This window comes from Dermacentor andersoni, chromosome 2, assembly GCF_023375885.2.
Source record: "Dermacentor andersoni chromosome 2, qqDerAnde1_hic_scaffold, whole genome shotgun sequence".
In the NCBI taxonomy this organism is placed as follows: Eukaryota; Metazoa; Arthropoda; class Arachnida; order Ixodida; family Ixodidae; genus Dermacentor; species Dermacentor andersoni.
Window position 1 is genome coordinate 2,882,574 of NC_092815.1, and position 25,774 is coordinate 2,908,347.

A 25,774-nucleotide genomic window follows, 5' to 3' on the forward strand; every position below is an offset into this window, starting at 1 on the left:
GGCGAATCGCTCGTAGTCGCTGCAGTTCGGTTTCAAATTCTTCATATTTCGGGAAAGGCTGAAAACCGCGCGTAGCGTCTTGCATGGCTTTTTGAATTTCGTGGCCTAGACTAAAATGGTTCCCTTTCTGACATACTTTCTCCATGTCTGACCGAAACGCCGACCAGTCAATTTGCCGGAGATTCATGGAGAAGTATTTAAATAGTCCCTTGATCTTCTGGTACGTGGGAATGTGGTCGCTTCCATGTGATTCGATGTCTGGGAACCATTGCGCGTTTGTTTCAAGGCGCCGAGAAACGAGGGTAAAGTCTAGGCAGCTGCTGTATGTAAGCGCTCGTAAATATTCCGTACCACAATCGCTGAGGCAGTAAAGGTCGTGCTGTGTGGCAAAGGATGCTAGTCTCCTTCCCCTGAAGTCCGTCTTCAAACTCCCCCAAAGCGGATGGTGAGCATTAATATATCCGGTGAGAATCGTAGGGCCGGGTGTCGCAGTCGTTTAGAGTCGAAGCAACTTGAAGGAGCAATGTAGACAGCGACGAGAGTGATCGTAAGCTTTTTGATTTTTGCAATTAAACAAACGTACTGGTTGTCGTGGTGAGGTGGTACTGGGTGCAACATATATGTACGATCGCATCTAATATATACAATGAAGAATGACCTTGCTCACATCTCAACAGGTAGAGGAGATGAAGGGCTCATAGCCAAAGTGCGTATGATATTCTGTACGTTTGGTTCGCAAATTACGAGGATGAGAAAACGGTTTTCGAAGACAATGTGTATAAAATCTGAAATTCAAGATTCGAGGCCGCGGACATTCCACTGAAATAGAGATGTTTTCTTAACTTCCTCGTGGAAGGGCAGCGAGGGGCTGCCCATGATGCTATGCGAAGTTTTCACACACTGCAGTCAGCGCATGCAGTACTTGCAGTGCGCTACGAGCAGCCGGAGTGTCCATGTTAGTCAGTAGTAGACGCATGACATTCGTGAGTGACTTTAGCTTAGCAAACTGCAGCGCCATTACACTTTAGGTGGCGAGGCATGTGCTGTGACTTTGGTGCGTGGCATGTCTTCGGCAGTGCTGGCCATACCTCACTTGATGAAGCATGAATAGCATGGGTGCTTTTTTCGCTGACATTCGTGCTCGTATTGGAGACAGATGGAACAGGAGGCAGCGTTGTCGGTCGAGGCATCTTCTTTGAACCAGAAGAGGATTTCGTAGACCTTCGTTTCCGGGAGCGATGTCGCCTTATCGTAGCAGAAGCATCTCTGTGTGATGATCCGTGTCTAGCCATATTTCTCAAGATTTTCTGCTCTTTCTTTAGGCGCAGACAGTTTTTGAAGATGCAGCGTGCGAGCCTTGACAATTTAGGCACTTGAGCTTTGTTGCAGGGCAAGTGTCAGTGTCGTGTTGCTCGGAACACCGTAGTCATATCGTTGAATTTCGGCAGACAGCACTGACGTGCCCAATTCTTTGGCACCTTCTCCACTGAAGTGATTTGGGTACGAAAGGCCGTACAACATGCCGAAAGTGGCCAACCTTTACCTGTGATAGGAAGCAGTCACCTTTTAAGACGATCCTCATACAGGTTGAATTGCCAAGGCGCCTAGCTTGCAGTAAGGATCCACCATCTGTCGCAGGTTTGATTAAAATTGGTAGGTCACTGTGGCTAATCGATGCGTCCATATAATATACACCAGCCGTGGTTTCGTTGTCCTGCGGAATGAGGTAGTGGACATAGATGTTGCCCAGGAGCTTTACTGCCATCAAAACATTGATTGCGCTTCAGTCGTGGACATCAATAGACAGGACGTTCTTTTCATTATTGATTCTGTTATCCTTGATTTTGCCGGGGACAAGAGCCTCCAGAGAAAAGAAAATCGCTTGTCGAATAAGGTGGTTGAGGTTGTTGGCAGGTGTGCCCGGCACAAAAAGAATCATGTGCGCCGATGGCCATCGCTGTGGCATGACGGTTGGCTTACTTGACGGTGACCATCCGCTGATGTTTCTTCTCTTGGCATTCAGGTGTACCACTCTCTCGAAGCATTCTTCACCTGAGGCGTCATCGCTTGAGTGGTAGTACAACACACTATTCTTGCTGTCAGCTTGACTTGGAGGGCAGTTTATCTACCTCGGGCCGGTTCCTACAGAAGTAGTCACGTAGCGTCGGCGTTCTGCCGACTCCACTTCCATTGCCGTGGCAATGGAAGCGTTGTCCCCGAGTAAAACACGGGAAAAAAAGCGAAAATACTGCAGCGCGAAGGAACCGTGGTCTCAACAAGAATAACATCGTCGTCGTCTCCAAACAAAATATCTAAGCATTGTCCCTTTTCTTAAGGGCGTGGCTTAGTGTTTGTTTCTGATGCTGCGTAAAAATGTGGTAAGTGTGCAAACAAGTTTCCGCCGTTGTTATTACTGGACATTTCGATGACGTTTCTCAGCAATAACAAGAGGACTCGAGGTTGCTCGTGGAACGCCGAGACACCCCCCGTAAGGCCTATCGCCAGTTGACGCTGGAGTCGCTGCTCAGACGTTTGCGGTAGGTCGTGACAAATAAGTGCCGAATACACTATTTCTTGCTTAATTAGTGCATTATAAAAGTGCGCCCCCCTCCCTCCCATCTTCCGGCTAGTCGGCGAAGCTCTTTCATAACAAAGTTGACTGGTTGTTCAATTGCACTGAGGCGTAAACTTCTGATAGCCGTCGGTCTTGAATAACGCCAAGCAATTTCTGTCGCTTCATAATTATGATTCTTCGCCCTTAAAAATGAAAATGTTTCACGAGCCCCCCAGTGAAAGGCAAAACATCTTCAGCATGATATAGAACCATACCCCTTTCTTTTAGGAAGTTGTCAATGACAGGAATACCTTCTTGGAATGTCGACTGAAACGGATCTGATGCTGACTTCAACCGTGTACAATGAGCTCTGTAAGCAAGACAGTACTTTTTTGCAGTAAAGCCACCATTGCACAATTTCAGGGAAGCGGACTATGTAAGCTGCCCTGCGGGACGATGTCATGATTACTTTGTCCTTGAATAGATTGTATATATTTTTCTGTCACTTGTAAATTGGGAAATCTATCCAGGAGATGGACTACATATACCAAGCTCCAACATATTAGCAGACACGTGCACATGACTTACAATGTAAAATAATCTTTATAATATTTTGAAAGACTCTCTGAAAGTATGTTAATGCTACGCCTACAATATTTCGTTCTATCGCTTTGAATATTTTGTTACTTTAGTGCCAAAAAGCAGTAGGAATTTTTTTACTAAACCTAGTGCTGGGCTTCCAACGAGTATGCAAGGTGTTAACATGTGAATTAAGATTTTTATCTAAAATTAAGAACACTTTTTTATGCACAACGCATAAGAACAAATTACTTGCATAGTCCGGCTATAAAAATTTCGAATTCTGAGCGCAGCCTTGCGAATGCCCAGTATTTGGCTACTCTCGATACGTAAAACAATAATGTTTGTTGGATATTATATTACATGGCGCATTTATGCAAGACGCCTTTCCCATTTGCACATTTTAATTTACAAAAACACATTTACTTTCTGTTATTTAGCTTCAAGGGGAAGCTTTGACGAAAAGCGATGGTTGAATTGATCCAGACTGCTGAAGTTTTTAAAGCCACCAGCCGGGCCCTTAAGAGGAAAAATAGCGCTGAGTTTAGACAGTAGGATCACTGAGCTTTGCTTTCGAACTCATAGCAGCTATCTGGCTTCAAGAAGAAAGTGTTATCGAAAATAAAGATCTCCTTGCTGTTTACGCACACGCACACACACGCACGCACACAATGTAGGGATGGGCACGACACAGTAATAACCGGTCCGCGCAGTAGGTAGGTATCCCGTTAACACATTTTATACTGGCACAGGGTAGAACAAATGTATATATTAATTTATACGTGGCAATCAGCCATCGAAAATGTCTAGCTACGTGTTTGCATGTATGCAAGGTGGGAAATTAGATATGTGAGACAGAACTTTCCAAGACAGCCAATAATGCGATTTTCAAGTTCGTTCTCGAGCTTTAGGTTATGGCCTCAACCTCATCGAATGAGCGACGAGACGTTATTTATTTCCGATGAAAATTTGCTTCGGGAAGTCAGGGAGCTCTTATAAGTTCGAAAGCAAAGTTCTTACTCTCCCAGCGAAGCTCTAGTATACGATGTAGTTCCTCTTCAGGTCAGTTTGTGATTTGCCCCTTAAACAGGCAACGGGCCCTGAGCGAACTGAGTGACTGTCGTTTCGAGAAAGGTATTGTCACATACAGAGTGCGTCGGAGAAACGTTCGGCGGTTTCACGTGTAGCTCAGTGAAACGCACGACACGGCTTCATTATTGATGCTACAGTTTAAAAAAGGTATTCGTGGACAACTTGGACAAGAATGGTGAAAATAAGGTTACTTCAATAACTTAGTAAGTCAAACGAGTAGAAATGTTCTCATCTCCTTCGAAAAACACATTCAGAAAGGTGATTGAGCTGAAGTTTAAAAGAGCAAGAAAAATGAACAAAGGTGCTTGTATACGTATGAACTCGAAGCAAAGGCACCTGAAAAGTTGAGAGTAGAAATAGCAAAATGCAGTCTTGTTGACGTGACCGATAAGCAAACTTTCTTGCTTTTTCGAGAATTGGTTTGTTAAAAAAGCGCGAAGGTCCTTTGTGCAATTCGATCCAGTATCACTAGCTTGCAACGGCGTCATCGTCATGTTCTCTTCATAAGTGAGAAAAGGCCATAGTCTGGTCCCATGTTTATCTAGTGCAAGGTACTCTTGAAAGTTGTACAGTGCGTGTGTCTCGGATTAAAAACAATACGCTGACATCCATTAATTTCACGTATACACGAGAAAACTGACCAACGAAATAAAGGACTACGCCGTCACTCACCTCAGTCCCAAATGAGAAGGCTTTGCGTTATCTTGACAATGGCGAAGCTCGTGCGGGAGGCTTTCTCTCCAAGAAGAAGGTCCAGACTTGTAGGATCCGCTCACAAGCTAAAAGCGTCGTTGGGTGTCCGTTGTTTGAAGTTGTGCTTCACGCAGGGAGTCTAAAGCTTACTGGATCGGCCCCCTATTGGCGCACCGAGACAGCAAGCGCAGCTACGAGAAAACTCGGACCATTCTCCGACTCAGTAAGTAGCCTCGGCACTATATATTGGGGGAGAACGTCAGTGGTATTACTGTATTGAAATGGGCCCTTTGGTGTGCGACCAGTTAGCGAATTCTTTCCTTAACAGCACAAGATACCGATACAGGCGACTGGTCTTACGAGGGCTTCACATTCCGCACAGTGACACTTTTCATAGTTTGGGGTGGCTTTTATGTTGCAGCGAGTCTAAGGCAGCATTGCTTTGTTGCAAGCCGGTGCGTAGCCGAGACTTACATGTATACCGTCACGTTCGTGAGTCAGTTCCGTTGGATAACACCGTTTTCTTCTTTCCTGTCTCGCTTGTTCCGAATGATGCACGCCGCTCTCCTGTGGTGACGGGTGGCGACCGCGACTCTTTTCATGACGTGTCTGCTTCGGCGTCATATATTTTACAATTGGCGGCCATAGTCTGTAGAAAAAGAGGTACGGGCCAGCGTATTCCTGCTTATTGCAAAAAAAAAAAAAATAATAACGTCGCTTCGTCACTCGCTTATGGCACTAGGCAAACATTTAGTGGCCGACACAACTCTAGAGCTACACGAAGGCCTTAAGTTTTTCTTTCTTACGGCACTGCAATGTATGTTTCTATGAAACCTGTGCAGATGGCGCCATTTTTCGTTTCATAAGTGGAGGACGTTGGTACCGGATGTGGAACGGGGCTCGCATCTTCCGGCCCGACTGCCGATTGTTGTTGATAACAGGTCCGTGCAAATGGTCCGCAGCCAGAGTCAATGAGAAGAACTCGGTGGCAGGCCACACAAAACCGCCGAACGCAAGAAGATCGCCGAGGCGCGGATCGGCGCGTGGCGAGTCCGGGCTTCGCAAGGCGGGAACGAGCGGCGGCGCTCACGGCATCGGCGATCGCCCGGCAGCAGCGACGGCCGGTTCGGTTCTGCGACGAGCACGCGCGCGCCGGAGAACGGCGGCGGGGGGTCGCTGCTGTCGCGGCTCGGTCATAGCGCGCCAATGCGATCGCCGCCGCGTGACGGGCTGCTGTGCGCGCAGCGCGCCTTCAACAGGCGGGTGGCAAGAGTCATCGTCTACTGCTGGATTCTGGCAAATTCTCGTGTTAGCCCACTTTCAATAGGTGAAGCGCCAATAGTGACGGCACACAAGAAGCAATACAGACAGGACAAGGCGCTTCTTGTGTGCCTTATTGCGTGTCGTCACTAAGGCGCTTCACCTATTGAAAGCTATGCACCAACTAGCCCCACAACGTGTTTTGGTGTTAGCCCAGCAACGTGTATTGCGCAAATGAAACACCGCTTTAAGAAATTCCTCCACACACCAACTGGTCCGATCAAGCAATTGCTTATGTGTGCAATTTGATTATAAGATGATGTGCCGACTTTCCTGCAGGAAATCTTTCGCGGTTAGTGAGCGGAGCTTTCCCACAGCTATGCGCCTTATGCAACGTAACTTTTCATGTAGACTTCTTTTATTTGCTTAATAGGATGAACTACGTGCTACCCACCTCCTCGCGCTCTCCGGGTTCCGCAACCAATATTTATAAACGCTACATACATACACCCATATATATATATATATATATATATATATATAAATATATATATATATATCTGTATGTATATATAACATCAGCCTGGTTACGCCCACTGCAGGGCAAAGGCCTCTCCGATACTTCTCCAACTACCCCGGTCATGTACTAATTATGGCCATGTTGTCCCTGCAAACTTCTTTATCTCATCCGCCCACCTAACTTTCTGCCCCTACGATTCCGTTCCCTTGGAATCCAGTCTGTAACCCTTAATGACCATTGGTTATCTTCCCTCCTCATTACATGTCCTACCCATGCCCATTTCTTTTTCTTGATTTCAACTAAGATGTCATTAACTCGCGTTTGTTCCCTCACCCAATCTCCTCTTTTCTTATCCCTTAACGTTACACCAATCATTCTTCTTTCCATAGCTCGTTGCGTCGTCCTCAATTTAAGTAGAACCCTTTTCGTAAGCCTCCAGGTTTCTGCCCCGTACGTCAGCACTGGTAAGACACAGCTGTTATACACTTTTCTCTTGAGGGATAATGGCAACCTGCTGTTCATGATCTGAGAATGCCTGCCAAACGCACCCCAACCCATTCTTATTCTTCTGATTATTTCAGTCTCATGATGCGGATCCGCAGTCACTACCTGCCCTAAGTAGATGTACTCCCTTACCACTTCCAGTGCCTCGCTACCGATCGTAAACTGCTGTTCTCTTCCGAGACTGTTAAACATTACTTTAGTTTTCTGCAGATTAATTTTTAGACCCACACTTCTGCTTTGCCAATTCAGGTCAGTAAGCATGCATTGCATTTGGTCCCCTGAGTTACTAAGCGAGCATATGTATGTATATATATATATATATATATATATATATATATATATATATGTGTGTGTGTGTGTGAACGAGAACAAAGGACACCGAGGGCCCGAATTTTGTTACTCATGTCATAAGGAGCTGAAGAGGAGGATGAACAAAACAACAATCGGCAGCATGTTACATTCCTGTAACAGGTGAAGCCGAAAGCCTGCTGCACACGTGATAATGCATTAATTTGTCCGATCAGAGGGGTCAGGCTCCTTGCAACACATGACGAGCTGCAGTGTGAAGTAAACCCATTGCGCTGTAGGTCGATTTCCTCAATGATGCGAGCACCTAATGCACTATCTAAACGTTATGTCTTTCTTCCCGTCTTTTTGTTTCTTTCTTTCTTTCTTTGTTTCGTTCTTTCTTTCTTTCTTTCTTTCTTTCTTTCCTTCTTTCATTCGTTCTTTTTTTTCCTTTCTTTTTTCGCATTCAGCCACTGGGTCTTTCCTTGCTTACGGGAGTATGAGCCATTCCAGATTGTTATTTTTTCTGGTGTGGGCCACTGCTGACGATGATACTTGATATTTTGTGTGCCACTCGTCAACATTTTTTAAACCACTCGACTTGATGAGGATATTTTTTTATCCACTCGACTAGATGCCGCTTTTTTTGGGTTTGGGCCATTGCAACGAACCATTTAAGGCTTTCGCCTTAAAACAACTTGCGCCAGGTGGGGAACGATCCCACGTCTTTGCATTATTCGTCCGATGCTCGTACCAATTGAGTTACCGCGGCGCCGTTTTGCCATCCACTTTCTGGGGTATCTATGTTTTACTGCTAGAAATAACCCTGGGAATATATATATATATATATATATATATATATATTCATGGTATGTGAAACGTGTCTACTGACTTTTATTCAGCTCTTCTGCTTTGCGAGCTCTGCAGCAATAAAGTGCGCGCTTATTTTTTCTAGGTATCAGCGCTCTGCATTAGAAGAAACGCAAGCAAAATCGTCTATAACGTTTTATCTCTACATCACATTAAAGAAACTAGACTGCCCTCATAAGTTTAAAATCCTGAGCGCTTGACTATACCAATATTGCATGCACAGTATGGAATGAAGATAATGCGCCCAAGATACGAAGGCTGCTAAAGGAATTCAAGAGGTAGTTTTAAGTCAGGACCCCGCCAGATTTAAGAGCGAAGTTGTATACGTTTATGCTCTGAAAAAGAAAATTGCGTCGTTCTATCTAGCCGTGTAGATCGAGAATTTCTCCCCATACGTGGGCCGATTACGAAAATTGTGCAATACAGGCTTTAAAAAAATGAATTATTGAATTTGATGCGCTAAAACAACGATTGCATTATGAGGCACGCCTAGCGTGGTACTCCGCAATAATTTTGACCACTAGGGGTTCCTTACCGTGCACGTAAATCTAAGTACGCGGGTGTCTTCACATCTGGCCTTGTACTTAGCAGTCAAACACCAGAGCCACTAAGCAACCAAGGCGGGTGTGAAGCAGGCTTTATGCACTCCACTAACTTGCAAAAAAAAAATAATTTTAATATCTTAAGTCCAAATACAACCCGTATCAGATATCAAGCTCATAAGAAGGCATACTACGCGCGTCGGCCATGTCTACGTTCGCACCGCCCTCTTTGTCGGCGTTCCGAGCAGGTGCGCTTTCGCTCCCCCGCGGCGGTAAGCGTGCCGCCCTCCAGTACCGCGAGGCGGAAAGAAATCCGAACCGTGCATGTGGCCCCGATCCCGCCAACGCAGAACCTTCCACCGGAGCAACGGCCGGGTTTCAGAAGGCGTTTGTGGGGAACCAATTTTGTGTGGCCTGTCTTATGTGCGGCTGCTTGTGGTTTTCGAGTGAGCTCACAACCATTACTGCACTGCGGGACGTGGACCAATGCACGATCGCCTTGGCTGCGGTGAAGCAGTGTGTGCCTTCGGAGTGCGGTGAGGTGCGTGTCTGTTCTACGTGCCGGGATTCGCTAGTAAAAAGTGTCGTGCCACGCTTTGCAATAACGCATGGTTATGTATACCTCCCGATGCCTCATCATCTTCCGAGGCTCAATCAACACCGTGGAGGAGCGACGAGTAGCGCCTATTCTTCCATTTATGTGCATACCGCATTGGACGCACGGTAATCTACAGTTCGCCATTAACGCGTCCACATACACAGCTTCGCTGGTCATCCGCCTTCACAAAGCGCAATGACCCCTTTATTATTCAAATACACTTAAAACGCACAAAATGATTTTATGAGAGAACTTCCGGACCATGTTAAGTTTATTGCATTTGACGGAGAAAGGTGAATTGTAGTTATCCTTTGCAGAAAACTTGTGATTATTTTGATTTAAGGCCTGGATCGCTGTACAGATGTTTCCACAATCTGGTAAGATAAAAAAATTTAACCACGAAGTTTACAAATCACTCTCGACAAAGCAGATTTGAAGTTATCTATGCTGCATCTGTTAGATCGTATAATGTGGAAAATCTTGATATGTGAGTTTTCACCTTATGGGAAAATATTCCAACATTTACGAGGGTTCTGCCAAAATTTTATTCACAATGAAGTGGCATATTTCAGTGCGGTCAATTGTACAGGGTGTCCCAGTTAAATTTAGCCAGGGTTTCAAAATATGCCAATGCCACGTAGGTGGACAGAACCAAGATAATAATGCTTGCTGTCGCTTGGAGATACTCAGATAATTTTTTTCATTCTAACTATATACATTATTAGTCATCATTAATTAATAAACTTCTCAAGTATTATAGTTAGATGAAACGTGTCAATAAGAAAATTGCAGAACGACACGAAAAACTCCAGATACAGCTTTCTGTTGCTTAATATGTGCTACATAAAATATTTTTTCAAAGCGTGAAAGAAGCCCGCGAGTAAACGCAAAGCGCATAGCGCTGCCAGTCGCACGGCAATATTGCGTGCATTTGCAGCTTCTTTGACGCTCGGAAAAACACCTTTATGTACCACGTATTGCGCAGCAGAAAGCTGTATCGAGAGTTCTTATGTCTCTAAATTCTCACTGCAATTCTCGTTTTACAATTTTCTCACTAACGCTTTTCATCTAATTATAATACTCGAGCAGTGTATTAAATAATTAAGACTAATTATAAGAAGTATACCGAGTATCTCCAAGCGACGGCAAACAGCATTACCATGGTTCCGTCCAGCTACGAGGTATTCGCATATTTTTAAGCTCTGGCTAAAGTTAGCTGGACGCCGTGTATAACGACCTCACAAGCCGCTGCATTAGACGACATTGCCCAATGTTGAGGATAACCTCATCGTAAGCTGCTTAGGATGTTTATGAAAAGGCGGATCGGCCCAGACCAAAGGAGCCCGGTCGTCGCGGCCTGTCCCTTCTAATGCGGAAAGTGAGGCCCGGATTTGAAGAGCGCCATTCTTTACGTGTTTTGTTGCAATACCACGGCCGTCGGGAACAAGTAAACAAGCTCGTGTAAACAAACCTAGGATTGTTGGCACTAACACATTTAGGTACTGGCAAAAAAAAACACGTAGAACACTTTATTATTTCGCGATGCTTTTGTTGGCACATGCGTGAGGAGAAGTGGCACCACTGATAATGGCATCGGAGCGTAAGCTATTATTTAGAAGGGCTCCAATGGACGTACATATAGTGAACTCCTTTGCGTGCTGACTGAGTTGCTTGTTCGTTATTACATAGCTGTTACCCACTGTGCGAAAAGGCATTACAATGGCTGCCATGGAGGAGGTAGAATTATTAGAGAAATTTTACCTCAAATATACAGGCATTAACAAATTAACAAGCATAAAACTGCCTTTTGGGCTGTTCTTGTTGGAAGAAATTCATCATAGGACAAAATTTATCAGAACGGCTCTTTTCTATACAACAATACATTTCTCAAATTCAGCCCTAGTGTTCGCTGACAGAGCACGATCTAGCGCAATGCATACAATGCAATGCAGAGTAGACGCTGCAAGGGTGCTTCGCAGTCTCGCGCGTACCATCACGTCGAGTTAGTGGCATGCAGCGCAGAACTCTAACCGTCGATTGTACAGCCTCGAACCATCACTGAAACTGAAATTACCGTCAAACCTTCAATGACATGACGCGACACTGCTGTCTCGGCTGTGGGTAGGAGTAGCTAGCATTCACGATCATGGTTATATTGCGCTCAGTTTTACAAACACGATATTAAGGAAGGACAGGACGTGGACGGACGTCCACGTCCTGTCCTTCCTTAATATCGTGTTTGTAAAACTGAGCGCAATATAACCATGAACGTTCACCAACTAGCCCCCTTCATTGCTTTACTAAATAGCATTCACGAACTTGCGCAACTATCGGACTGGAATGGCGGACTCCCCGATGTGCGCTAAGTGCAACTGTGAACAGACCATTAACCATCTTCTGTGCCACTGTTCTCACTTCGATAAGCAACGTCAGACTGTCCAGTATGCCTTGAATAGACTGGGCGATAGGCCATTTAGAGAAGCAAAGATCTTGGGCGCCTGGCCTCACAGTTCATCAATCCATAAAGCCATCCGAGCGCGTACGTGAAGGCAACAGATTTGACTGCCCGACTGTACACATGCCACACCTAGCTTAGTGCATGTGAAAGTGTTATATAGGCTCGTGTCTTCTTTCTCTCTTTCACTCCGCCATCGCTCTCGCCACGTGTAGGGTAGCAAACTGGACTCAGTCTTTCTGTTTCTCTTTCTCTTTCTCTTTTGAGACTTTCTCTTTTGAGACACTAAACATTTCAAAGGTCCGCTACCTCTTTAAATGTGAGAGGAGTACCCCTCACTGTGAAATATACCGAATGCGTACTATGGCGATGGAAAGAAACGCGAAAAGTAGAGCGCGTGGCCGAAGCCTAACTGAAGGTATTGTGCACGCCGTCCAGTCCTCAGCATTTACAGGCGGGCACATCCGATTTGATCGCGCTGTGCGATGGTGCGCCCCCTATCCTGCGATATTTTCGTTTCTGTTCTGTTTCTGTTTTATTTGACAACGAGGAAAGGTGACGGCACAGTAATGATGACAGCGCAGACAGTACTATGGTGATGGAAAGAAACGCGAACCGCGGAAAGTGTGGCTTTTGGCACATTCAGCGCTAGTGCGAGGATACGTGTCCAACTCTCATGTGGTTTGGCTGTCGCTAGGCGAATCTCTGCTTTCAGTCGGCGCCACTGTAGAACTAGAATCTTGTTCCGGCTGGCGCTATCGCACAGCGTGTGTGATCCGAGTGCCAGACATGACTGGCAGATGATAAGATTTCCTTGCCAATATGCCCGGCAAGTAAAATCTGGCACGCTTTCATGCTGTCGCGATGTTTGTGTGCTTGACAAAACTGAAGCGTGAATTCCAGACCATAGCAAATTTATTGGTCTAAGAAAGATATGAAGAACAACTGAAACAAAAGCTCCAGCTTTTGTATAGTATTTCGTCGGACAGTCGGGCATATGCATTAATGATAGACTGCGCGAGCACAAAAATAAAGTCGACAAGCTTGTCACAGATGGATTTCTCTCCCTTCATTGTAAGCAACATAAGTTCTCCCCTCTCTTCGAATCAACAATTATTACCGGTAGAAATAAGTGCAAACTCACTAGACTTATTATAGAAGCCGAGCAGATTGATGCCCTAGGGGAGTCATGTATCAGCAAACCATCATTGGCTCTCTCTGAAAAAGAACTGAAGTTTTTGCGCATGGCTTAATATATCACAAAATGTATCGCTGTGATTGTTAATCTGTTCACGTGGCTGTGACTCATGTTGTCTGAGTGTATAAGTACGACCGGGTTTTAGATAATAAACAGTGTTGGAAGTTAGCACTGTGTGTATCCCTTTGTGTCTTCTTTTGTCCCGTCTTTGAACCGCGCTACCGTACTCCCCTTGAAGATGCATTACCAACAAGCCCACATTGCAAGCCTCCCAAGCAATCGGCTGTGATGGCACCCCACACATTCACGGAGCAGCGCCCGCTGAGGCTTGTTCGCTTGAAGCAGGTGGGATCAAAGCCGCATAAACTAAAAAAAGAAATTTAAGTTTGTGTTTACGCGCGACAAAGTGGTATAATAGTTTAGCCCAAACCCTGCTGTATCCAAACATTTTTCTTGTATACTGTAGCGAAGTAGGCACCTGGCACTAGAACAGGGACTGCACTGTGACTGTAACGAAGCTTTTATTCATTCGCTGAGTATGCACCTCGAGCCGTTAATTTATGACATGCAGCAATCAAACGGTAGCCAATCTTATTGCAGAACAGATGTCTGACTTTAAAACGCTGAAATATATATTCTGTCCTTTACACGATCGGTAGTCCCACCCTCATGTGACATTCGTCGTAGAGTTATGTTCGTTAAATTTTGATTCTACTCTTATCACACTAGGACTAAGCGAAAGAATTCAGGACCACATATTTACAGAGAACATCGCAATTCAAGAACTCTAGGGTACATGATTGTCTTTGCACGAAACTTTCTGTCTCTCGTGCCCCTTTGTGGTAAATGTGCTCTCATCTGTGAATATCTCCTGGTGCTAATCCTCCGCAGACCAGTCCTTGTGCGATCGTGTGGACTGTAGACGGTTGGCTTTGTGGCGATGCGAAAGCAAAGGCTTTCTTGCGGCTGTCCTGCTGTGAAGGCCCGCATCGTGGAAGTACTGTCGAACCGCTTGAACGTCAATGTTTAGCCCGAACTCGTTTTTGATGTGCGGGGCTATTAAAGAAGGATTGTTTACGGCGGTTGCAATAATTAGTAGGTCTTGTTCCGCGGTCGTGAAACGTGGCCGCGAACCGTGAGGAAGACCGGCCTGAGAAACTCCCGGGCTTCGGTGGCAGAGTGAATTGGCGCTATCTATGAGGAGGGCGAAGCCTGAAATCCGTTTCCCTTGCATGGCCTCGTAGATTGTCGTGCGCCCGCGCGCCGATCCAAGTGGCCGAGCCCTTCCCCACCAACTCCTCCATCCTGTCCCTCCCTCCTCACTACTTCGTAACTACCTCACCTTCGACTGTCTCCGCGCGCGCCTGGCAGCCCGCCGCCAGCTTAGCCCGCTGCATGACGTTTCATGTTTCGTTATCTGCGGTTATCGGGAACCGTGCGCTGCTTTGCGTTGACCGGCGTGGGTAGTTTCGTTGTCCTCGATAGCTGCAAGGTGGGCTTGGTGACTTTGCCAGTGCACGGACCACTAATCAGTTCACTCTCGCTATGCAGATGGTCTACTGCGTTGTGCGCCTGCTGCTGCCTGCGCTTGCGCATGCGGCATCGCCAACAACATCGGAATGCGGACTCACCGATCGTGGAAGCTACGGACCCACTGCCCGGCTCCTACCTGTCGGCAGGCTGCAGTTCCTGCCTAAGCCGCATGGGGCACGCTGGACAGCGGAACTCTCCAAAGCTTGGGCTGCCGCATCATCGTCGACAGCAACGAGTCCACCAGCCATAAAAGAACAAGCACCTTCGGCGCAATCCTGTGGGCTTGGTGACTTTGCCAGTGCACGGACCACTAATCAGTTCACTCTCGCTATGCAGATGGTCTACTGCGTTGTGCGCCTGCTGCTGCCTGCGCTTGCGCATGCGGCATCGCCAACAACATCTGAATGCGGACTCACCGATCGTGGAAGCTACGGAACCACTGCCCGGCTCCTACCTGTCGGCAGGCTGCAGTTCCTGCCTAAGCCGCATGGGGCACGCTGGACAGCGGAACTCTCCAAAGCTTGGGCTGCCGCATCATCGTCGACAGCAACGAGTCCACCAGCCATAAAAGAACAAGCACCTTCGGCGCAATCCTGTGGGCTTGGCGACTGTGCCAGTGCACGGACCCCTAATCAGTTCACTCTGGCTATGCAGGTTGGCGAACCTTACGTTATGTTTGCAAAAAAAAAAAAACGAGCAATCCTTGCCTGGTACAGCTACCGAGCCCATGGCACTGTGCGACTATTGTTACTGAATGTGTTAATGTAATGCGCTCGCTACTACTCCAAGCTGGAGATATTGAATCTTACCCTGGCCCTTCTACTGAAGCCCTTCTCGCTGAATTGCGTAACCTGACGAACGGCCAAGCGCAGGTAATTGCAGAAAAACGAGGCCTAAAAGCTCAATTCGGCAATACTGACAAAACAATAGGGAAATTGAACAGATCTTAAAAATCATTATCAGGCATTGGTACCACTGCGGAAAGAAATTGAAATCATGCGCATTGGAACAGAGCGCACTGCCTCTCGAATTTCGGAGCTGGAAGCCCGTATGGATGACGCCGAGAACCGTTCGAGGCAGAATAACCTAATCTTCTAGGGCATCCCCGACCGCTCCTCCTCGGGAACATTCGCAGAAACAGAGTAGTTGGTCGGAAACCTTTGCCGGGATAATTTACAGTTAACCTTGGAACCAAGGGATATAGAGCGTGGGCATCGCCTCGGCCGTCCCTCAGCTGGTCGCTGCCGGCCAATAATAGTAAAGCTTGCATTACACAACACCAAAACTGCAATATTGTCAAGTGGCCGGATGCATAAAGGGACAAGTTATGGCATCGGTGAGGATTTCTCGCGCCCAGTCCAAAATGCCCGTAAACAACTGATTGCTTTTGCGAAAAGCAAGAACAAGTAATTTTCCGTCGGTTTCAAAACTCTGTATATCAACCAAAAGCGTTACGTCTTTGACGACAGCACAAACAGCATCAAATAATTATCATAGCAGACGAAGCAGCAAAAAAAGGAAGAACCGAGGATATGCTGTCTCTAGCGATGCTCTTTCACTTTCTGCAATTTACACTAACATCCGCAGTTTTCTCCAAAACCGTGAACGTATATCTAGCATTGTGTTGTCCTCTAGCAGTAATCTACTAATACTTACCGAGACGTGGCTCACTGACGACGTGAGCGATACTGAAGTGCTATCGGACCTACCGAACTTTCGTGCGTACCGCAATGACCGTGCATCTACGCGTGGTGGTGGTGTACTGATGGCATTCCACGAGCGATTGTCTTGTGCCGTCATCAATATTCAGTCACAGCTGGAAATATTATGGGTGACTATCCAATCACGCCCACACACCGTACTACTAGGCGTTTGTTACAGACCTCCCCACACTACTTCGGAATTTTGCAGCCAGCTTAACCAAACCATGTGTCAGCTTATTGCTGCTCACCCAAATGCACGCATACTACTATTCGGTGATTTTAACTTCCCGCAAATAGACTGGCGCACTGACAATTTGGGTTCTTCGACAGGACTAACCGAAGCCAGTAACTTCCTCGATATCTGCCTCAAATTTAACGTGACCCAGCTAGTTTCTGAAGCAACACATGTTTCACAGAATACAACCAATATCTTAGATCTAATACAACCCCGAAAGCCTATCATACATCCATTATCTCAATGAAATCAGCGACCACGAAGTAATTCATGCCGGCTTTTCTTTTCGACCAACAAACTGCGAAATGTACAAGAAAACGATACAGCTGTATGACAAAGGTGATTATGAAGCGATAAATGTTTCAATGAGCGTGCAATGGAACATTGTCGTAATCAGGGCAACAATGAAGGGAGTTTCCTTGCAGAGCATTGCAGAGACTGCACTAATTACCGCCCTCAGTAATTAGTGAAATTTTTGAAGTTTCGAAAAGACAGGTTCGAGCGGGAAATTGTGGAAGCTTATTTCATCAAGAAAGAGGGAAACATGCGTCAGCAGGTCGTCCATTGTGCTTAGTGACAAGGAGACTACTTTTTTAGGTTTCATTTAGGCCTCATGTTAGAGTGATTTCATTTAGGTGTTTCAGTCTGTCTTCATTTTATTTAACTAGTTTTTAATTTGTTGACAATTTTCTAGTGGCTCTTAACCTTTTGTTGCGTTTCCTTTTTTTTTTTTTTACGCAGACACTGTTCTTTAGACCCTTTATCGTTCAACTGTTCTGTCCATTTCATTGTTTGTCACATGATTCATTTTTCGCGCGGTCACATGCTTTATAAATTTTTTAGGTGAGTAACTATTAGAGATTTTAGTTTTGACGCAGACGCTGTCCTTAGACGCCTTTATTCATGTTTTTTCCGTGTTATTCGTTGGTCATTATTCCCGTAGTCGTGAGGGTTTTGTCACTGACTGGGCCTTAGGCGTATGAAGTCTGTTATGTTGTCGATAGTTTGATAGTGAAGCGTAGACGGTACTTTTTATGTCTCGTTTTTGGTCCCCGTTGGCTTGGAAAAGACTATACTCGATCAATTGCTTCCCATGCTGCTCCACGTGTGGTTCTTGTTTGCTCATTTGATATTTTGTGCCAGACATGATTCCTGAGTCGTCGATAGATTGCTGTATTTTACTTCTAAAGTTTCGTGTGTGACTCGGCTTGATTAACCTACATAAGGCAGGCTTGTTGCGGAAATAAACTTAGTTGTGAGTGGCGTCGGTCCTGTCGTTTGTTCTTCTTGAGTCCTCGTCTTCTGCGCCTTGCCTTTACTAATTCAAGCATAAACCAACTAGCCCAAGCAAGAATTTTACTCAAGATTCACGCAGCTTCTTGCCCTGCGGCTACGTGTGAATAAGGCTTGATACCGAGCTCCGTTGCGTACGTCCGGCACTGCGGCACCGAGCAGTAGTAGCCTACCATGGTGCACGCCTCCAAAGGCAGCCACTACCTATTATAGTAGTTTCAGATGTCAGGTTGACACCCATGGCGATAAAGCCTCACCACTTATTCAGAACTGTGGCGAAGGTGGGACTTTAAACTTGCGTTTTCAGCTCGCTTCGGCACTTCCAATGCAGCCGACGCGGCCGCTGTGTCCACGTGATCCCTCATGCCACGTCACACCGACGGTAGCGCCAGCTTTTCCAGTGCTGGAGCTCGCCGCCAATATATATATATATATATAAAGAAACGACGCGCCGCGTACAAGTACAAACAAAAAAGTAAGCGGCGCGCACGGCATGGGGGAAAGGGGAAGGGAGCGAAGCGGGTCGGCATAATAAAAACAAAAAGACAAGAATAGCCTTTGGGAGAGGTGGCGCCGCACGGCTGCTGTTCCTGTTGCCATGACAACGTAAACAATCGTGTGCGCCGCCATTTTGCTTCTGCATCGCCCTGCTGTTACGGCCGTAACTGAAGGGGACCTTGGCGCTAGCGTCTGCTCGAAAAGAGCCAATGGCAGCAATGCGGAGATTCACCCCTGTGGCGCACGCGCGGGCGATAAGAAAAAAAAAAGAGAGAACGCGTGGCTTACAGGGAAAAACAAAAGTAAGCGGTGTACGCGGGGAGGGGGAAAAGGAGCGGAGTGGGTCGCGTGTTTCTATTTACGCCCAAGCCCAGTGCTCGACCGTTGCGCCGCCATGCGCCACCAGCACGTACTACGTTTCTAGGTACTTTTCCGCAGAAGCGCCACGGCACACGCCTTAGATCCTTTAAGTATTTGGTTTTGCGTCCCTGGCTGTGCCTGGGCGCGGAGTCTGCTCGGGCCAGCCCGCATTCGCAGAGTTTAGGCGTTATAGGTTAGCTTTAATTTGAAATGTGTAAGCATTTGCATGGTAACTCAACGGGAAACCCGCTCCTTGGTCCGCCCTGTAATAAGACGACCACTTTCGAGATAGTGCCCGCAGCAGCGAGCGAATTTGCCTTTGCGCATGACTCCCGCTTCAGCGCCAACGAAGTGGCGAAAACACACTGCTGGCGAAAACACAGTGACGGTGCCCTAGGCAAACGCCTCACTCTGCCACTTTCGCAGATGGTTTTCAAGTTACGGGCGCGCGCGTCTTTTCAAAACTAAGTAAGCGGCGAAAATACAGCTCGCGAAGCTATCAGCAGTCGGCACTCTTTGTGGGTATCGCAGGTCGCTTTCAAGGTGCAACCCGCGCAACAGTGCCATAAGAAGCCGCCGCCTGAGTACGTTCACGGTTCAATAATGGTTCGACGCGGATGGAAAATTCACTAAACAGCGATAACGGCTTATAATGTTCGGAACGTCATCAGCGCACCTGGCGCTTCCATCTGCAATACTTTGCTTGCATAATCAATGCTCCTTGCGCCGTCGTCGGCACCAGTTTGTGCCGCCACTGGGCTGTCGTTAGTACTGGCCTAACCAAGTTGCATAACATTAGAGAGGTTTAGCTTGTCCGGTGTTCGGACAAGCTGTGTAAATTTGCTGCTGGTGTAAATTTTCGGCAATGGCGTAATCCGTGTTGCTGCAAAAAATTTATACACGCAGCAAAGTAAAATACACTTGGTCACGGCAATACTAGCTGTTTTTTTTCTGTTTGAGCTCTGCACCACCAGGTGACGGCACCATGCAGGCCACTCCGGTTTACATCTCCTCCCCAATGCACCAGCGCCCCATCCGCCTGCGATTACCCGAAACCCCTCTATTAGTAATGACACCGGGTTGCGTGGAGATTAGCAAGTGGCACAATGCTTACGCATACTTAGTCTAGCTCCTAGAGGAGTTTCTGCGCGATATTTATTTTTTGTTTCTGGACGTCGTGCGATAGTCTGTTTAATATGCGTCGTGTGTGGCGGCAGCGCCTCGCTATTTCGGCTGGAAGAGAGATAGCGATGTCAAAAAGGAAAGGACGCTTGATCGCATCGATGATGTCGTTCATGGTGCAAGAAACCCTCCAGGCCCCACGATTATCCCAGCTTTTGTAGATCGAAGCGCCTCGCACACCACGACCAACTTCTCATCACATCACATTTGTCCCCTTATCCAGTCCGAAAATTTTCGTCGTGTTACTTCAGCTCCCGCAGGCAACTCGTATTTCGAAATAGCCTAGGCGACATGTATTGAAAACCTATTTTCTGGCGTATTTCCAATTACTAGTAGGTACAGCGGGGCGTAGCACTTGCGGAGACAATGGTCGCTTGCGCGCATGCGCGAGCAAGAGCGGCTGCGAGAGACGAAATGTGGGGACTTTTGCTCCTTGAAAATACGACTCTGTGTAGGTACTACAGAGGAGTTCCTAAGCGCGTTGTATGCGCTTGTCCCTAAGCGTGCCGGCTGAAGTCGCGAGCCTCGGTAGTGTTGACTTAGCATCGCAAGTTGGCGGCTCGACGCAATTATATTTATTCAATGATGTTTTTACTAACGAAAACAACGTGTCATTATTTCGCATTATTGGCGGCGCCTTCAGGACACCAAAGCGGGAAAGGGGACATCAAAGCTAGAACCCGGACTGGTCCATGCGTTGCGCCTCGAACAGGCCTGTGTAAGCCAGAGGAGTATAAGATCGGCTGTCCGCTACCGCGGACAGCCCAAATTTATGCGAACACCCCCTGGTACGCTTCGGCCACTGCGGCCCCAACCCACGGGCCGCCCTGCTTCCAGCTTTGATCCCCCCGCTACTGCTTGGGTGCCCCGGAGATCCTGCGCCGCCTGCTTTAATATAACCTCAGGTGCTCTCCTTAGGCCTCCGTTTGCCGGTTACATGTGCCCTCCTGGAGCAGTGCTTGTAAAAAATCCGATCTATCATCGCGACGAAAAAAGCGACCCGTGACTTATACAACACCAGTCAGAACATTGCCCCTCCAGACACAGCGATTACCAAGCGGCGTCCGCGCCCACTGCCTCACCGCGGGGGTTAGCCCTGCTGCTGTCGGTGTAACTTTAGCAATTGCTTTCTTTCCTGCTTTTTACAGAGCAGAAATAAACGAAAGCGTGGGGATAAAAGATAGCGCTGGCGTTATTTGTGAAAGTGTGCAGTTTACAAATTATTAACCCTTAAACAGGGAAAACCTTGGGTGCATATTAAAGGTGGGCCAATACCAAATTTTTGGACTGCAAATACAACACCAACAGCAGGCATCAAATATCTAACGGAATATGGAATAGGCAATTGCTTGCGTATATACGTAATTGCAGCTGCAATATGTATTTCTACATAATTAGATACCACGGATTTAGTGACCTGTAAAATAATTAAAAAATTTACAGAGACTTTAGCGTACACCGAAGAGGGTGAAGGTGAAAGCCTGCGCGCTGAAGAGAGATTCATTGAATTATTGGACATTCTCATTCGAACGCGTTGTTACTTCCTATTGTTCTCTGCCACCATAGTCGTGAGTTCCGGTTACCTTAATTTAATGTGCCTTAATAAACTTCTCCCTAAGTACCACCAAAGGTCGAGGGTGCGACTCCCACCAAGGGTTGTGGGTTCGCGTGCCTTAATTAACTATATATTAATTAACAGTTCCTTAATTAACTTCGCCTTACCATGAAAAATCATGGGTTCGACTGCCACATAAGCACGAGGATTTGACTCCCACCGAAGGTCATGGGTGCTAGCGCCAGAATTAACCGCACCTCAATTAACTTCTTTCGGCGTGACGGGCCGCATCGGCACCGGGCGTGCACGACGACGACGCTCGCGCGAGCAGCGGCACGGGCGCGTGCCTGTGAGAGGCGAGCTCACCATCACTCTCTGCACAACACGCCGCGTCTTCAAGGCCACCGTCTGACGAGGCTTGCGGATTAATAAACAATGTACTGTCAGGGACAATGAATTATATGGAAACACAGCTAATTGTCATTAAGAACTGCACGAATAGCATTTTAACTGAGCAAAATTTTTAACTGCGCAGGGAAGACAGGACATGAACAGAAGCATAGACGCACACACAAAGCGCAGGCTTCCAACTGGCTTTATCTCGTGAAGGCAGGGAATTTATAAGGTTCTACAAAATAGAAAAAGAAAGGAATAATCGCGATAAAACTACGTACGTGGCAGCGAGGAAAAATAGCAAGGCCACGTATTCTTTAAGAGCGCGCGAGAGTACTAATGTGCCAATCTAAGACTTGTATTAATTACCTTCCTTGATAGTGATGAAGAAGGTGAGCTAACGCAGTTGTCACCCTCTTCAGCAATGTGGAATGCCTCGGTGACTTTTCTTTCTGTTCTTGATTTTGCTATTGAAAGGAATTTAGATACGGCAAATAGTTTTTGTTATCGCATCTCTTGCAGTGCAAGCGGAGATTACTGGCCGTGCCGGTGTGAATGGATTGCTTGTACTACAGCGGCCAGTTTGACACATGTAGGATCGGCCTCACGATCTCTTCGTCGGAGGCATTAAAAAAATTGGAGGACGCTTAAGCTTCGCCTTCAACAGTGCAACGCGATAGCGTTATCGCACCCCGTTCGCACCGCCTACTCAAACGCGCTACGCCAGCCAAACGTCGCGATCGGCACAGATAGCCGGGCCCCGACGCGCCATGAAGGCGGGCGCGATCATGGGGCGAGTGGCGCGCCACGTGTCGGGGCAGCGCCGTACATTGCGAGGAGGGGGTCTTCTGTGTTTGCCGCAAGATGGCTCTGCTTGTGCGCAGAGCGCAGATGAAATGTAGCGGAAACGTATTTCGCTAGTCGTGGAACTGCGACTTCTGTAATTTACATGGTCATAATTACCGACATATGCCGCAGTATAACTTTCTACGGCACGTTTCTAAGGCAACACTGCATTCACTAGAGGCGATTTTGTCCCGTTTCGAAGGAACGAACTCGTGGCTGAGTGGTAGCGTCTCACACTCCGCAGACTCTGGTTCGATTCCCACCAGCCCATCTTGCAAGAAGTTTTTTTTTATTTATGAAGTGCCTTCTGGGATTTATCGCTCACGGCCAACGCCGCTGACGCCGACACCGACGCAGACGACACCGGCTTTTCTGCGGCACGAGCTCCTTAACGCTGTCGCGTTAAAACAGAAACAGAAGTCATCGAGGCGTTCCACATTGCTAAAAGGGGTGGCAGATGCGTTAACTTGCCTTCTTTATCACTATCAAGGATGGAAATACAATTCTCACAAGGACACATTAGTACTCTCCCGCGCTATTAATGCACACGTAGCCTTGCCTATTTTCTGTCACTGCCTCGTAAGCAATTTCATTGCTATTGTTCCTTCTTTTCTATCCACAGTTTTCATAAAAAAGCGCTAAAGACGAAGGGATACATGCGACCCGACGGGCGCCAGTCCTGTCGTATGTGTTCCTTCGACTTCGTGTTCGTCTTTCGCGCTTTTTATGAAAACTGTCAAGATGAACCAACTCGCTGAAATCAAGGTATTGCTGTTTTTTATATTTTGTAGAGCCTTAAAATTTCTTGCCTTCACTAAATAAAGTGAGTTGGAAGTCCGCGCTTTGTGTGTGCGTGTATGTTTCTGTTCATGTCCTGTGTTCCTCGCGCAGTTTAAAATTTTGCTAAATCTATGAACCGACTAGCCCAACAACATGCCTTCCTTCAACATTTTAAAATCTTTAAAACTCAATGCAAATTCTGCAGGACCAGCACTTAGACGAAATACAAAGAGAATGACACAAATTAGAGCTCGGCTGCAAACCAGTTGTCAATGGCAGCTTCATTCTATGCATTGGATGTATGGATTGGAACCTTACAAAAATGCTAAATAAATGATGGCTCAAAGAAAAGACCACAAATTGTGGTTAAAAGAAGAGTCGCAGTTTCGCCCGAAAGACGAAGCACCGATTGCGTTAGCAAATTAGTAGATAACTATACGAAGTAAGAATTGTAGTTTTATCGGCCGTATAAACTCGTACTGGAGTTTTTTGAAAGGTCTGATCAAGAAACGCCAATGTATGAAAGCCTCTAACCATACAGCTAGAATAGAACTGGCAGAACTTTCCAAGTTAATCAACAAACGTAGGACAGCTGACAATGGATGACCTTGACAGAATAAGATAATCTAGAAGTATGGCTTTTTATGCGCATTCTTCAAGGTGACAATCCCTTTTCAGGAAAGCAAGTACTACGACAAGCTTTCCTTCAGGCAGAGCAGAGAGTTACGTGATAGAAATCAGATGTCTTTGTTTCATTTGAACGCACAAAGTTTAAAAAGCAAACACGAATCTGTGTGCATGCTTCTACATGAAATACAGCATAAATTTGATATTTTAGCGTTCTCTGAGACTTGGTTCTGCGACGTATACGACGCTGTACACTTCTCAGGCTATAAGTGTTCTTCACTGTCCCGAAAACATAAGGGGGTGGTGTTGCTATTTATATAAAACACGATCTATGCTTTGATGTAATTCCTGAGTTTTCTGTAATACACGAGCACTATGAATCCCTCATGATCAAGTATGCGAATACTATATTTGTGGTAATTTACAGGCCTCCATCCGGTGTTGCATCCATGTTATTAGATTTCATTGAATGTATGTTGGATTTTTGTACACAGCTTGGCACTCCCCTCATTGTAACGGGTGATTTTAATATTAACCTGCTTTCAATGGACCGATCCAAACAAGCGTTTCGGGACGTTTTTTTTTTGTTTGGCTGCGAAAATGTTATTAGTGTTCCAACCAGGGTGACGAAAAATTCCGAAAACCTACTTGCCTTGTGTTTTACAACGCGATTAATTGGATTAGTGTCGGGTGTCCTCATCTCTTATGTAAGCGATCACATGCCTATTTTCCTGTTTTTTACGCGTGAGACGAAAGTGTACCGACAGCGCACAAATGACACACGCTCACAGTACAGATTGATAACCAAGAACACGATTGCTGATTTTGAAGCGTCAGTCAGCAAAGTGGAATGGTCCGAAATATACGCATTGACGAATCCTGTCAAGGCATTCACTCACTTTCTCGGCGTAATCAAAGACCGTTATCACAAAGCTTTCCCTCTCAGAGAAGCTACAAGAAGCAAGAAATGCAGGAAACCGTGGGTTGACACCGCTCTTCTAAAACGCATAAAGGAACGTGGTAGACTATTCGCTAGTTTTATAAAGACAAGGCAACCAGAGTACTTAATGAACTACAAAAAGATCAGGAATAAATTGGGCCGTGATATAAAGCTGGCAAGAGAGAGGTACTATGAGAATAAGTTCACTCATATTCTTAATGATCCGAAAAAAGTTTGGAAAACATTGAATGATCTGCTTCCGAACAGTGACCGTAATCCTGTTTTTGAAGTTATAGATAAAGGCATATCTTTCACAGGGGCTGCACTGGCCGATAAGTTTAATCAGCATTTCTTACAATGTGGCGCGTGTGATGCGTTTGATGCTGATAGCCCAAGTTACAGGGGCTGCCCCTTACAAACACTAGGTGGGCTGCCCCTTACGGTTGCCCATTAGCCTCAGCCGCCGCCCGGGCCCGCTCGACCAAGGCCCGTTGGGCCGTCAGGTCACAGCAGCCGAGCAGGGCTGCCTCCCAGTCATCCCGGGAAGGGTTGGGTAGGGTGGTTAGTTTGGGGGTTTTTTGACATGCCCACACCATGTCGAAAATGTCTGAGGACTGTTCCTCACAGTGGTGGCGATTCCCCGTGCAAGCGAGATCAAAGTATTTTAAGACTGCCG

The 25,774-nt window shown here is 46.5% G+C and overlaps 1 protein-coding gene across 2 annotated transcripts in view; it reads right to left on the reverse strand.

Annotated features, from left to right (window-relative positions):
* The window catches only part of LOC126543059 (parathyroid hormone/parathyroid hormone-related peptide receptor-like), a 1,023,923-nt gene that overhangs the window by 882,540 nt on the left and 115,609 nt on the right, over positions 1-25,774 (reverse strand). Inside the window, exon 1 of one of the 2 annotated variants that reach the window (XM_050190212.3) lies at positions 4,898-6,041. The exons of the other annotated variant lie outside the window; for it this stretch is intronic. The gene's annotated coding sequence lies outside the window, so the exon portion shown is untranslated. Of the gene's footprint in view, positions 1-4,897; positions 6,042-25,774 lie in introns of those variants that run through there. 2 annotated transcript variants of the gene reach the window in all.